Source organism: Triticum urartu, chromosome 6A (assembly GCF_056163025.1).
Source record: "Triticum urartu cultivar PI428250 chromosome 6A, HENAU_Tu73, whole genome shotgun sequence".
In the NCBI taxonomy this organism is placed as follows: Eukaryota; Viridiplantae; Streptophyta; class Magnoliopsida; order Poales; family Poaceae; genus Triticum; species Triticum urartu.
Genome location: NC_141878.1, coordinates 592,428,585 through 592,442,013, shown reverse-complemented (window position 1 = coordinate 592,442,013; position 13,429 = coordinate 592,428,585). Strand labels below are relative to the sequence as shown.

Genomic DNA, 13,429 nt, shown 5'->3' with positions numbered 1-13,429 from the left:
TCATTCTCACTTTTCTCATTCATATGAAGCTCATTTGTTCTCCTTCTTTATTTGTATCAGAATTTCTGAATTTAATGATGTTGTCAGTTTTGACCAATTTGTTCAATGCACATACACATTTAATCAACCATCACCATGTCACACTCTCGATGCGACTATATCTCCCACGTGTCGAGGCACGACTTAGAGGCATAATCACGTTGAAGGCATATGTCGCAAGTGAGGTAATCTTCACACAACCCATGTAATATAATAAGGAAAGGGATACATAGTTGGCTTACAATCGCCACTTCACACAATTACATAAATAAAACATTACAACATCCAAATACACTCAAGGTCCGACTACGGAACCAAAATAAAAGAATAACCCCAAATGCGACAAAGGTCCCCGATCGACCCCAACTGGGCTCCAATACTGATCAACTAGAACGAAAACAACACAAAGGGCAAGATCTTCATCGAGCTCCTCCTGAGCTTGGTTGCGTCATCTGCACGGACTCATCGGCACCTGCAAGCTGGTTTTGGAAGTATCTGTGAGCCACGGGGACTCAGCAATCTCGCACCCTCGCGATCAAGACTATTTAAGCTTATGGGTAAGGTAAAGGTAAGAGGTGGAGCTGCAGCAAGCGACTAGCATATATGGTGGCTAACATACGCAAATGAGAGCGAGAAGAGAAAGCAAAGCACGGTCCATAAAAGTATGATCAAGAAGTGATCCTAAAACAACCTACGTCAAGCATAACTCCAACAACCGTGTTCACTTCCCGGACTCCGCCGGAAAGAGACCATCACAGTTACACACGCGGTTGATTCATTTTAATTAAGGTCGACTTCAGGTTTTCTACAACCGGACGTTAACAAATTCCCATCTGCCCATAACCGCGGGCACGGCTTTCGAAAGTTCAAATCCCTGCAGGGGTGTCCCAACTTAGCCCATCACAAGCTCTCATGGTCAACGAAGGAATAGACCTCCACCCGAGACATTCCAATCAGACTCGGTATCCCGGTACAACAAGACATTTTGACAGGGTAAAACTAAACCAGCAACACCGCCCGAATGTGCCGAAAAATCCTGATAGGAGCTGCACATATCTCTTTCTCAGGGCACACTCGGATGAGACTAGCTACGAGTAAAACCAACCCTCAAGTTTCCCCGAGGTGGCCCCGCATGCAGCTTAGTTCGGACCAACACTCAGAGGAGCACTGGCCCGGGGGGGTTCAAAATAATGATGACCCTTGGGCGCGCGGCCCCTAAGGGAAAAGAAAAGGCTAGGTGGCAAATGGTAAAACCAATGTTGGGCATTGCTGGAAAAGCTTTACTTAAGGCGAACTGTCAAGGGGTTCCCATAATAGCCCAACCGCGTAAGGAACGCAAAATCCGGGAACATAACACCGATATGACGGAAACTAGGGCGGCAAGAGTGGAACAAAACACCAGGCATAAGGCGGAGCCTTCCAACCTTTACCAAGTATATAGATGCATTAATTAAATAAGATATATAGTGATATCCCAACAAGTAAATAAATATTCCAACAAGGAACGGCCTCCAATCTTCACCTGCAACTAGCAACGCTATAAGAGGGGCTGAGCAAAGCGGTAACATAGCCAATCAACGGTTTGCTAGGACATGGTGGTTTAGAGGTTTGACATGGCAATTTGGGAGGCTGACAAGCAAATGGTAGGCATCGTAGCATTGGCATAGCAAAGAGAGCGAGCAAACTAGCATAGCAAAGATAGTAGTGGTTTCGAGGGTATGATCATCTTGTCTGAGATCCCGCAAGGAAGAAGAACGAGTCCATGAAGAAGACAAACGGACATAGATGAACGGATCCTCACAACACGACGTTACCGGAAACAACCCGAAGAAGCACACCGGAAAGAAGCAAACAACATAGTAAACAACCACCACATAAATATGGCATGATGCACAATCAAGTATGATGCATGTCCGGTTTAATGAAGCATGGCATGGCAAAGTGCACAAACAATACTACAAATTAAGTGGATCTCAATATGCTACAAGTTGCATATTGACGGAACACCACATGACTTATTTAGTTCTCTCTCGGTTATGTACCCAACAATATTAAATGTTATTAAACATGGCAAGAGGGTGAAGCAAATGAAAACTGCCCAACTAGTCAAGTTTAAATGAGGCCGGAAACAACGAACAACAATTCCGGAAAATCCTCATATGCATAATTTAAGGTTTGGTACTGTTCTGCCCTAAACATTATTTTAGAGTTGTTAAACATGCAAGATGAGTGCACCATGTTAAACTAGACATTTTTCTACCCCATTTACATATAAAGATTATTTAAAACCGAGCTACGGTTATTTAGTTGTGAATTAAATCATTTTAACATGGCATAGGGGCAAATTTAAACAAACATCATTTTAAACATTTTTAACATGGATGAAAGTTGCATATTATTAATCTACACAAAATTCTGAGCAAGTTTCATATATAAAACATTTTAATCCGATGCACGGTTAGTGAGTTATTAAATGCATGAACGAGGGGGACTTTTCTGCAAAACTGGCAATCTCTGGAATAATAGACAAATCGTCCAGAGCTTGAAAAAAACGATGTAGGCCGAATCTGGGGCAAGCCCAACAGCAGGAAGGAAAGAAAAAAAAGGTGGGCGCTGGGGGTGTGGCCTCACCCATGGGCCAGGCCCAAGCGAAGAGGAGAAGGCAGGCCGGTGGGGAGGTCGGACGCGGGCCAGCTGGAACTGGGCCTGGGAGGCCAAGGCGGGGAGGAGGCCCACGTGGGCGCTCGTCGTTCTCCTCCCGATCCCTCCTGGATCGGAGAGGCAGGCAGGCCGTAGCGGCTCAGGCGCGTCGCCGGCGAGGCTGGGCGGCGAGCCGGCGAGGGGACGGCGCCGGGAGATGTGGGGATGGCCTGATTCGGTCGCTCCGGACCCATTCCGGCCAGATCCAGGGCCGGGCGACCATGGGGTGGCGCCGGTGCAGCGAGGTGGAGGCGGGGCACTCCGGCGAGGCGGCGGAGAAGTCCGGCGAGCGGCTGGCGATGGGACTCTGAGGCGGCGTATGGATCTGAGCGGCGGCGGGGAGCCTCGGGCCCGGGAGGGCCTGCGGCGGGCCTCGCGGGCCGCGGCGGCGGTGGGCGCTGGGATGCCACTTGGCGGCTCCTGGTTGGGCAGCGGCGGCGGTGCGATCTCGTCCGTCCGGCACGGACATGTCCGGCGGCGAGAGGGGAAGAGGATTAGGGTTTCATCCGCGAATTTATCCGAAATTTCGGGGAGGGGTGCTCTTTTATAGGTAGAGGGAGCTAGGAGAGTCCAAATGAGGAGCGGTTTTCGGCCACGCGATCGTGATCGAATGACCGAGATGATGGAGCAGAGTTAGGTGGGTTTTGGGCCAAAATGGAAGGGTGTTGGGCTGCAACACACATGAGGCCTTCTCGGTCCCCTCGGTTAACCGTTGGAGTATCAAACGAAGTCCAAATGATACGAAACTTGACAGGCGGTCTACGGGTGGTAAACCAAGGCCGCTTGGCAAGTCTCGGTCCAATCCGGAAATGTTCAATCCCCACGCACAAAAGAAGGTAGAAATGACCACCGGAGGAGAATGAAGCGCCGGAATGCAAAACGGACAACGGGGAAAATGCTCGGATGCATGAGACGAACACGAATGCAAATGAAATGCGCATGATGACATGATATGCAATGCATGACACGCAAGCAATGACAAGGCAACAACAGCGAATAACTGAACGACACCTGGCACATCGGTCTCGGGGCGTTACAACACTCTACCACTACGAGAGGATCTCGTCCCGAGATCTAGAATGGCACCGCAGGGAAAACAGAAGAGAAAGAGAAGAGGTAAAACTAAGTTGCTTCTTTGACAAACGAGTGAAACCACAAACCTTGAGGAGGTTAGGCAAATACGAGAAAAGAAAACAACGAAGGTGAACAAAGTCGAAAACACTCCGTTAGAAATGAGGGACAAAGAGCATTGCGAAAACCTTGAGGTTGAAGGGAAGATATATATAGAAAAACACTCCGGTTAAGGAAGGGGATCAAGGTAGACCAAAATTCGGGCAGCACTCCGGTTGAAAAGAGAGGAATTGAATAAGAACTTGATAAGATGAGAAGATACTTGATGAAATCACAATACACTGCCTCCGTAACTATTGAATGAATGGAACAAGGGGAAAACGAGAGCATGCTTACAACACATGCTAGAACGGAGTTGTTGGAAAACCAACAATGAAAAGAATAAGCTTGATATGGTCTTATGGAATACATCTCAAACATTATGAGGTGACCACCTGCCACTCATGGGAAGAAGAATTGGATTGGCATGAACAAGGAGACGAGAAGCTTATCACCGGAAGGATATATGAAGAACTTGGATCACATATGAGCACAATTATAGCAACAATCCTTAGGGAAAGCTTTAGGTGAAGTATAACCCAAGATAACTCCAATGACGAGATTGATGGATTTGAAATATCTCATTCATGACAACATGTGAAACATGAAAACATGAACTCAAATTATCAAGAATGACATAATATCACCTCGAATGATACGGTTGAGAGAATTGCACTCCAGAATGCAAGATGAAGAAAAACTTGAGCTCCTTTGAAAAGAATCTCAATGAATATTTCGAGAAGGAATTAAATCCTTGATGAACCACCATGTAGGACATCCATGAGGAACTCCGGTAAACAAAATGACGATAAAAGCAAAAGAAGTTGAAAACACAAGGTGAAACCTTGTAATGATTTAGAAGGATCTTCGTGGTGAAATAAATGAGAGAACTTGGAACTCCGGGAAAATAAAGATGAATCAAGTGAAACCGTGAATTTGATGACCTCCGAAATAAGGAATTGAATTCGCTCGATGAAATAAGAATAAGAATTACATTATGCTTATCCTTCACCAATTAAATTGATGACAGTCAACGGATTCGACATATTACTTATTCTCGTAAAAGATCAAGAGAGATATAACATAAACTTGAGAAGGTCTTCAACGAACCACCGGTAGGGTTGAAAGAACGAATGAATTGATATGATGACCAAGGAAGAGAACTCTTGAACGGACCACCGTAAGAATTGAAAATGGTTGAAGAAAAGATAAAGAAAACACCGGAAAGAATTATGAAATGAATGAGGAAACTTGAGAGAAATTAGATGCAAGTGAATGAAAATATCACGAGCTGACTAGGAGATATTTGAATAATGCACCCGTAAGATTTGGAGAATGATAGCTGAAAACTGAGAATGAATAAATCTTCTAAAATGATGGGCTTCGGAGTAAAGAAATGGAAAACAACTCATGAAATGCTCCGGATGGGTGAAAAGAATTCTCACAATCGAAAATAATTATGAGAGGATGGCAACAAACTAGAGCCACGAATCTTGAAGAGAATGAAGCAAGATATGGAGGAAAAACTCTTCTTCGGTCTTCAGAATCCGAGAATGACGACGAGAAACACCACCATGAATAGTTGAGATACTCCGGAAGAATCAAAAGTGAAGAGGTTGAGCCAACGATGGAAAGAATTTGAAAGATCTTGGAGAAATACATTTGACTAATGATAATTCATTCTTACGTCAAACTTTAAAAGGAATTTGAGAGTAACTCTGGGAAAATAAGAAGAGTTAGGTAAGATTCTGGGAAAAACCTGTGGGTTAGGGCCCACTCAAAAGAAACACCATTGAATGATTACTTGAAAAGGAGAATGCACCGGTTGAATTAAATGGCTTGAATGAGAAAACATCCCCGAAAGAGCTCGAACGAATGCAGAGTGGAAACAAGAATCTTCAAGATATCTTCAGCACTCTGTAACAAATGAATAGCGAGGAGTAGATGATTAAGAGGTGCACCGGTATGAGAAGGCAATGAAATACGGAAAAGAATATGATCAACACCGAAAGCTTGAATTGGCAACACCGGAGAAGAAAAAGAATGAAGAATGATGAACTTGAAGCTCCATTAGAATCTTCATGAGAATCACCGGATAAGAACATTGAAGGAAAAGAATGGAGAGGCTTCACATCAATAAGATGGATACTCGATTAAGAGATCTGAATCCTTGGAGAAAAACAAAGGGAGGGAGGGTGGGAAAAACAAAGACAATTTGAAATGGATGAAACGAACATCGTTGAGAAGAACTGATACTTGATCTTGCGAATGTTGAAATGATCGGATCCACTTGAAGAGAAACACGCCGGTGAAAAGAAATTGAAATGAACAAACTCGATGATCGAGGAGGATTAGTATTCACATCGGAATATGAGAACACCATTTGGAGGAAGGTATGGGATCAACATTTGACTTCGAAGCAACTCGAATACCACAACTCAAAAACAAAACAAAGGATTGGCTTGCAAAATAAGCCAGAACAAACATATGATAGAGATTTCGTACGAAGTTTTCGTGGTGGGGCCTACACGGGCTCGATCGTACAGCACCATCATGTACAAGGCAGTGTACATGACATACGAAGCGTCCCCGAGTCGGCATAGCCAAGGACTCTTTAAGACACAACGAGACCACTGTAAAACCGACCGTGAATAGGCGGACCACTAGACGTCGAACCCCAATTTCATATCATACATTTGTCGGAAAGATATCCTAAGAGCTACTTGAATTCCCACCTATGAAACTCCCGAACCTTTTCGGTTATGCAATCAGGTGTTGGGGATACAGGGAAGCATAATATCTCACCCAAACTAGCAAATGCTACATCCAGCTGTATCCATCCTTCAACACATAACCAAGAAACCTTCGGAAACCATCTACCTCAACCTTCGAAAAGCATCCGTTATACAAGTTATGGCGATACTCCCGAACTCCCGCCCCAGTACTGGGTGGCGTCGAGGTTATCTCACCAACGAACTGCATAAAAGAGATTTTCGATGTCGGCGTACTAAACTCAGGTATTCCAGAATTGCAACGATAAAATTATGACGACAACACCTCAGAGCTCAACTCCCCGGGACACTTCCACTAAACCCCTGACAGGAGGCACCAAGACAATGTTCTCATCATAAAACCATCGGAACGATTCCAAGATACCCGCGTGATCCTAAAAATTTTTTTAGTGAAATTTGAGAAGAGAAGAGTCAAAACTCTACGTCAGGATGCCTTACCAGAGCGATGAGGAGACTGGGAAGTAAAAAGAATTCCTAAACTCTCCGATATATAATTCCTGAATGACTCAAAACATTTTTCTAGACACAACTCGGCTGCTAAAAATGATCAATCAGTGGGGGCTCCTAAGGTCGGGGAAGGCTCTGATTACCAACTTGTAACACCCTCGATGCGACTATATCTCCCACGTGTCGAGGCATGACTTAGAGGCATAATCGCATTGAAGGCATATGTCGCAAGTGAGGTAATCTTCACACAACCCATGTAATATAATAAGGAAAGGGATACATAGTTGGCTTACAATCGCCACTTCACACAATTACATAAATAAAACATTACAACATCCAAATACACTCAAGGTCCGACTACGGAACCAAAATAAAAGAATAACCCCAAATGCGACAAAGGTCCCCGATCGACCCCAACTGGGCTCCAATACTGATCAACTAGAACGAAAACAACAAAAAGGGCAAGATCTTCATCGAGCTCCTCCTGAGCTTGGTTGCGTCATCTGCACGGACTCATCGGCACCTGCAAGCTGGTTTTGGAAGTATCTGTGAGCCACGGGGACTCAGCAATCTCGCACCCTCGTGATCAAGACTATTTAAGCTTATGGGTAAGGTAAAGGTAAGAGGTGGAGCTGCAGCAAGCGACTAGCATATATGGTGGCTAACATACGCAAATGAGAGCGAGAAGAGAAAGCAAAGCACGGTCCATAAAAGTATGATCAAGAAGTGATCCTAAAACAACCTACGTCAAGCATAACTCCAACAACCGTGTTCACTTCCCGGACTCCGCCGGAAAGAGACCATCACAGTTACACACGCGGTTGATTCATTTTAATTAAGGTCGACTTCAGGTTTTCTACAACCGGACGTTAACAAATTCCCATCTGCCAATAACCGCGGGCACGGCTTTCGAAAGTTCAAATCCCTGCAGGGGTGTCCCAACTTAGCCCATCACAAGCTCTCACGGTCAACGAAGGAATAGACCTCCACCCGAGACATTCCGATCAGACTCGGTATCCCGGTACAACAAGACATTTCGACAGGGTAAAACTAAACCAGCAACACCGCCCGAATGTGCCGACAAATCCTGATAGGAGCTGCACATATCTCTTTCTCAGGGCACACTCAGATGAGACTAGCTACGAGTAAAACCAACCCTCAAGTTTCCCCGAGGTGGCCCCGCAGGCAGCTGAGTTCGGACCAACACTCAGAGGAGCACTGGCCCGGGGGGGTTAAAAATAATGATGACCCTTGGGCGCGCGACCCCTAAGGGAAAAGAAAAGGCTAGGTGGCAAATGGTAAAACCAATGTTGGGCATTGCTGGAAAAGCTTTACTTAAGGCGAACTGTCAAGGGGTTCCCATAATAGCCCAACCGCGTAAGGAACGCAAAATCCGGGAACATAACACTGATATGACGGAAACTAGGGCGGCAAGAGTGGAACAAAACACCAGGCATAAGGCCGAGCCTTCCACCCTTTACCAAGTATATAGATGCATTAATTAAATAAGATATATAGTGATATCCCAACAAGTAAATAAATATTCCAACAAGGAACGGCCTCCAATCTTCACCTGCAACTAGCAACGCTATAAGAGGGGCTGAGCAAAGCGGAAACATAGCCAATCAACGGTTTGCTAGGACATGGTGGGTTAGAGGTTTGACATGGCAATTTGGGAGGCTGACAAGCAAATGGTAGGCATCGTAGCATTAGCATAGCAAAGAGAGCGAGCAAACTAGCATAGCAAAGATAGTAGTGATTTCGAGGGTATGATCATCTTGCCTGAGATCCCGCAAGGAAGAAGAACGAGTCCATGAAGAAGACAAACGGACGTAGATGAACGGATCCTCACAACACGACGTTACCGGAAACAACCCGAAGAAGCACACCGGAAAGAAGCACACAACATAGTAAACAACCACCACATAAATATGGCATGATGCACAATCAAGTATGATGCATGTCCGGTTTAATGAAGCATGGCATGGCAAAGTGCACAAACAATACTACAAATTAAGTGGATCTCAATATGCAACGAGTTGCATATTGACGGAACACCACATGACTTATTTAGTTCTCTCTCGGTTATGTACCCAACAATATTAAATGTTATTAAACATGGCAAGAGGGTGAAGCAAATGAAAACTACCCAACTAGTCAAGTTTAAATGAGGCCGAAAACAACGAACAACAATTCCGGAAAATCCTCATATGCATAATTTAAGGTTTGGTACTGTTCTGCCCTAAACATTATTTTAGAGTTGTTAAACATGCAAGATGAGTGCACCATGTTAAACTAGACATTTTTCTACCCCGTTTACATATAAAGATTATTTAAAACCGAGCTACGGTTATTTAGTTATGAATTAAATCATTTTAACATGGCATAGGGGCAAATTTAAACAAACAGCATTTTAAACATTTTTAACATGGATGAAAGTTGCATATTATTAATCTACACAAAATTCGGAGCAAGTTTCATATATAAAACATTTTAATCCGATGCACGGTTAGTGAGTTATTAAATGCATGAACCAGGGGGACTTTTCTGCAAAACTGGCAATCTCTGGAATAATAGACAAATCGTCCAAAACTGGAAAAAAATGATGCAGGCCGAATCTGGGGCAAGCCCAACAGCAGGAAGGAAAGAAAAAAAAAGGTGGGCGCTGGGGGTGTGGCCTCACCCATGGGCCAGGCCCAAGCGAAGAGGAGAAGGCAGGCCGGTGGGGAGGTCGGACGCGGGCCAGCTGGAACTGGGCCTGCGAGGCCAAGGCGGGGAGGAGGCCCACGCGGGCGCTCGTCGTTCTCCTCCTGATCCCGCCTGGATCGGAGAGGCAGGCAGGCCGTAGCGGCTCCGGCGCGTCGCCGGCGAGGCTGGGCGGCGAGCCGGCGAGGGGACGGCGCGGGAGATGTGGGGACGGCCTGATCCGGTCGCTCCGGACCCATTCCAGCCAGACCCGGGGCCGGGCGACCACGGGGTGGCGCCGGCACAGCGAGGTGGAGGCGGGGCACTCCAGCGAGGCGGCGGAGAAGTCCGGCGAGCGGCCGGCGATGGGACTCTGAGGCGGCGTATGGATCTGAGTGGCGGCGGGGAGCCTCGGGCCCGGGAGGGCCTCGCGGGCCACGGCAGCGGTGGGCGCTGGGATGCCACTTGGCGGCTCCTGGTTGGGCAGCGGCGGCGGTGCGATCTCGTCCGTCCGGGACGGACATGTCCGGCGGCGAGAGGGGAAGAGGATTAGGGTTTCATCCGCGAATTGATCCGAAATTTCGGGGAGGGGTGCTCTTTTATAGGTAGAGGGAGCTAGGAGAGTCCAAATGAGGAGCGGTTTTCGGCCACGCGATCGTGATCGAACGACCGAGATGATGGAGCAGAGTTAGGTGCGTTTTGGGCCAAAATGGAGGGGTGTTGGGCTGCAACACACACGAGGCCTTCTCGGTCCCGTCGGTTAACCGTTGGAGTATCAAACGAAGTCCAAATGATACGAAACTTGACAGGCGGTCTACCGGTGGTAAACCAAGGCCGCTTGGCAAGTCTCGGTCCAATCCGGAAATGTTTAATCCCCACGCACAAAAGAAAGGTAGAAATGACCACCGGAGGAGAACGAAGCGCCGGAATGCAAAACGGACAATGGGGAAAATGCTTGGATGCATGAGACGAACACGAATGCAAATGAAATGCGCATGATGACATGATATGCAATGCATGACACGCAAGCAATGACAAGGCAACAACAGCGAATAACTGAACGACACCTGGCACATCGGTCTCGGGGCGTTACAACACCATGAGCCATTTTGTGAAAAAACTAATTAAATAGAACCATGCACTACCCGAAACTACATGATGCCAATGTCCTTACCTTTGTTGCTTGCAAGAATGCATACTAAAACATGGGGCAAAATCGTAGCTCTAATCATGGCAGTCCTTGTTAGTTGTCGTTAATCTACATCTCATAGAAATATTATTTGCTGAAGACAATCTCAACATACAAACCTGAAGACTTTTATTAAAACTCAGCTAGATGCCTTTCCCAAAATAGTACTCAGTTCATCCCAAAATAAGTATGGCTGGTTGAGTTCAACTTTAGTATTTTGAGATGGATGGAGTAGTATTTTATACGAAGATAATTATATAGGTTCCACACTTACAAAGATTGGTAGGCATAAATATGAGTACTATCCATGGAAGTCATATTCAGTACTTCGATGGAGAATATCAGTATCATCTTTAGAAGAATTTAGCACCATGTCTAATTTAATTACACGGACACCTATTTGCAGAGCCATGATGATGGGAACGTCACTGCAGTCACTGATTAGCTGATTGCTGGTAAAATATGAGTACTGCGGTGTAACGAAATAGTGGGACAACGGTGCATTCATGTCATGGCGGACCTGGTAACATGAGATTTACATCAAAATTCAGAGCAAAGCCTGTAACAGCAGATTGTTCCTAGGAAAATAAATAAACAAATAGAGCAAATAACCAAATTCAAACCAGGTACCATTTCAGTAAACTCTGCAAAATGATCCTACAAAGCATTGCAGCAAATTTGTTGAGCTACCTCAAGGAATCTAAAAATGCCAAGACCGGAAGATCGACACTTACTATATCAGGCGCTTCCTTATCATCTCATCCATGATAATCTGAACAACCGAGCTTCAGAAGTTCATAAGTATCTGCTAGATCGCTCAATCCTGTATTCCTGTTGTAGGGCAAAATCAACAGTTAATTGCATTAAGGTTTCAGATACAATAGATAGATACGTAAGATGCATCATTATGGTGTACATAGATGAAGCATTATAAGATGATGACACTGTTCGTACCAGATAGTTCCCATCGCTTTCACAATTTCCCATCTCTACCCACGTTTCTATGCATTTTGGATCATCATCTGTAGAAAACGAAGTCTTGAATATCAGTTTTTTTTGCCACCACACGGTACTTCCTAAAATTAGGTGGTTGCTTACTGTCAACAAAACAAGATTTTATGTTAGAAATAATAAGGGCATGTACTGTTTAATACAGATTCTGCGCAGTCAGACGTCTAATCCTATTGGTGACTATAGACAAAGATAAGGTACGAGGTAAACAACTAAACATACACCCTTGGGAACATACACGGAAGAGATTCAGGATTGTGTTTCCAGTAACGGTATACCTCTGGCCATCGTGTTTTTAGTACCGGTGTGTGCCTCTGTCCATCGACACGAAGAGGTGCAGGAAGCGGAGGGCCTCGACATCAAGCCCCAGCCCGTCAACGTCACGACGCTCGGCGAGCAGGCACATATGCGTTCACGCGTCCTCGCCTCCCTGCCGCGGTCAAGCGTCGCCAAATGGCCCCACACAAGCTTTGACTCCATGAATTACATGCTCCTCTTCCCGTGACGAGTGCCGCCTGCCTGTCCCCTAGATCCAGCCTCGACGTGACAACGTCGAGCGTCACCGCCTCCGATTCCTACGAGCACGAAGCCGAGGGCTCCAGGAAGAGGCCGGAAGAGGATAGGTGTAGCGGAAGAAAACCTGAGCGAGCTGTGGGAGGGAGGAGGGGAAGGATATATTCTGTAGTTATTGCGAGGATCGTGCGAGAGGATTTCTTGGGCTACGTAAAAGTGTGTGGGAGGGAGCGAAGGTGGAGCTAAGTATGGAAAGAGATCTGTGGCTTCGACGGTTGTGTTCTTTTCCGATCGGAGCTAAGTATGGAAGGAGATCGGTGGGAGAAATAAATCAGAGAGGGAGGTGATTTTTTTGGAAGGTGATCTCCTGTATATGGTATTATTTCTGAATTCTTAATTACCAAATATTTACATGATTGAATTAAATCGACACCTGCCAAAACAAGCACGAATAAATGGAAGGAGTATCAGACACGATTCGGTTTTAAGTGTGAAGAAGAAGAAATTAACGTGGGAGTGGTGGTGGAACGTGAGACAAAAATAAACCGGACGAAAAAAAACCAGACAAAAGTGGGGGGACTATTCAACCAACTCGTTCATTAGGAGTAGAGATATAAGGTTTGCATTGCACCCTGTTACTACAAGATGAGTTCAAATGATCCCTAATAGAAATGGATTCAAACGAACCGGAATCACATGGGGTATGGGAGAAGAGTTCAAAAAAAGCACACACACCATCAAAACACACAGAAGGGGATAAACAACACTCTGAGGAGATGGACTCAGGGGATACCCATGTACAGTGCATGCCTTCTCGTCTCCACCAACGATTGTGTTGCATCAAACCCCCCCCCCCCCCCCGCCCCCCACGGGATTGGTTCAA

General features: G+C 45.7%; 1 long non-coding RNA gene across 1 annotated transcript; it reads right to left on the bottom strand.

The window, feature by feature from the left end:
- Positions 1-211: 211 nt before the first annotated feature.
- On the bottom strand, positions 212-12,698 carry LOC147966853 (uncharacterized). Its single transcript, XR_015609076.1, has 4 exons — positions 12,312-12,698; positions 11,977-12,044; positions 11,757-11,853; positions 212-11,542 (listed from the first exon to the last, which is right to left on the bottom strand). It is a non-coding gene; the product is annotated as an uncharacterized LOC147966853 (long non-coding RNA).
- Positions 12,699-13,429: the final 731 nt, after the last annotated feature.